This window comes from Lactuca saligna, chromosome 5, assembly GCF_052625555.1.
Source record: "Lactuca saligna cultivar CGN05327 chromosome 5, ASM5262555v1, whole genome shotgun sequence".
Taxonomy (NCBI): Eukaryota; Viridiplantae; Streptophyta; class Magnoliopsida; order Asterales; family Asteraceae; genus Lactuca; species Lactuca saligna.
Genome location: NC_136421.1, coordinates 212019211 through 212021556, shown reverse-complemented (window position 1 = coordinate 212021556; position 2346 = coordinate 212019211). Strand labels below are relative to the sequence as shown.

The following is a 2346-nucleotide window of genomic DNA, read 5'->3' as shown; positions in this document are numbered from 1 at the left end:
ATGTGGTCCGATAACACCTACGCCTGATGGAGGGAGTAACTATTTTCTCCTTTTAGTAGACGATTTTAGTTTATGGATGTGGGTTTACATGCTATCGGAGAGAAGTCTCAAGCCTTGAGCACTTTCAAACGGTTCAAGTTAATGGTTGAAAAGAATTCTGGTTATCAAATGAAGACACTTCGAATAGATCGAGGGGGAGAGTTCACTTCAAAAGAGCTCACATTATTTTGTGAAGAAAATGGTATTCAAAGGCATCTTACGACATCATATTCGCCTCAATAGAACGGAGTTGTAGAAAGGCGAAATCGGACCGTTATGGACATGGCAAGAAGTCTGCTCAACGGAAGAAATGTTCCGGAGAGACTTCTGGGGAGAAGCGGTTAGACATGCAGTTTATCTTCTCAATCGCCTACCAACAAAAGCACTTCCCGACATGACGCTTTATGAAGGATGGTTTGGCAAAAAAGCCCAACCTTGAATATCTAAATTTTTTTGGATGTGTTGCTTTTGCTAAACTTATAGGTGGTCACTTGAAGAAGCTTGGTGATCGAAGTAAGAAGATGGTGTATTTAGGTGTGGAAGATGGAAATAAAGGCAAGCGTTTGTTTGATCCGCAAGACGGAAAGTTGCGAGATACTCGCGATGTTGTTTTTTACAAAAAAGAAGAATGGAATTGGTACAAAAACAAAGAAGAACAGCTGGTGACTCCTAAGACCTTTACCATAATTGAACCACAACCCCAAATACACTTCGAAACACCTCAAAATGACCCTGAAATCAACCCGGAACAACCACACAATCCCAGAATCGATGCTATCCAAGGTGGACAACCATATATTGAATTTGACAAGCCTGAATCAGCCCCACAAACTCCTATCTCAACCCCATTTTCTATCGAGAAGAACAAGACATGGCAACTTACCGATTTGCCACCTGAATACAAAGCAATCGGTTTGAAATGCGTGTTTAAAGTGAAGAAAGACAACTTGGTAAAAGTGGTGAAGCATAAAGCTCGGCTTGTAGCAAAAGGTTTTGTACAAAAGGAAGGAGGCGGCTTTTATGAAGTTTTTTCACTGGTAGCATGACTTAACACATTAAGGCTCATTCTTTCCTTAGCAGCTCAACATGAGTGGGTTGTCCACCATCTCGATGTCAAGTTAGGTTTTCTCATTGGTGATCTCAAGGAGGAGGTCTATGTTACCCAACCAAAAGGATATGTTGATAAAGCAAACAAGCACAAGGTGTTCAAGCTTTATAAAGCTCTTTATGGTCTACGACAAGCTCCTCGAGCTTGGAAAATTCGTTTAGATAAAGGCTTAAAAGGCTTGGTTTTACAAAAAGTTCACAAGACCCAGCTTTTTACAAAAGGAACTCGAAAGACAAAATTCTTATTGTTGGTGTCTATGTTGACGACTTGATCATTACCGGGTCAAACACTAACGACGTTGTCGAATTCAAAGAAAAAATGAAGAAAGAATTTGAAATGAGTGACTTAGGTTTACTTTCTTACTACCTTGGAATCAAAGTTTCGCAAAAGAAGTGAGGAATATCTTTCCGAAAAACGGCTTATGCAAAGAAGATTTTAGAGCAATTTGGGTTGCTTCATTGCAATTCGACAACGTCACCAATGGAACCTAAGTTGAGGGTTAAGAAGGATGACAATGGTGAAAAAGTTGATCCAACTAAATATAAGCGAGTGGTAGGTTGTTTAAGGTACTTGACTCACACTCGACCGAACTTTTCATTTTCGGTTGGAATTGCAAGTCGTTTCATGGAGGAACCGACCACTTTGCATTTCCAAGATGTGAAACACATCTTGCGATATGTGAAAGGAACCGCTGAATATGGACTCAACTATGTAAGAGGTCGTGAAATTGAAGATTTTGTTGGTTTTACCGATAGTGATCTTGGAGGTGACCCTGTTGATATCAAGAGCACAAGTGGAATGATTTTCTATCTAGGAAGGAACGTGATAACTTGGCAATCCCAAAAGCAAAAGATGGTTGTTTTGTCCACATGTGAAGCCGAGTTCATGACAGCTACAACAGCAGCATGTCAAGCCATTTGGCTTGCAAATCTCGTGAAGGAGCTCACGTGACATCATATCATCCTATCACCTTATACATCGATAACAAATCAGCAATCGCATTGATGAAAAATCATGTGTTTCCTGGTCGAAGTAAACATATTGACATTCATTATCACTTCATACGCGAATGTGTTGAATGTGGGCAAATTATAGTGGAATATGTCAACTCGAAGGATCAATGGGAGAACATCTTTACAAAGGCTTTAGCATACGTGAAACATGGTGAAATGCGAAACATGATCGGAGTGACGAATCTC

The 2346-nt window shown here is 40.1% G+C and overlaps 1 pseudogene; it reads left to right on the top strand.

The window, feature by feature from the left end:
- Window positions 1-1627: 1627 nt before the first annotated feature.
- Window positions 1628-2098, top strand: LOC145046222 (secreted RxLR effector protein 161 pseudogene; annotated as a pseudogene).
- The last annotated feature ends 248 nt before the right edge of the window (window positions 2099-2346 follow it).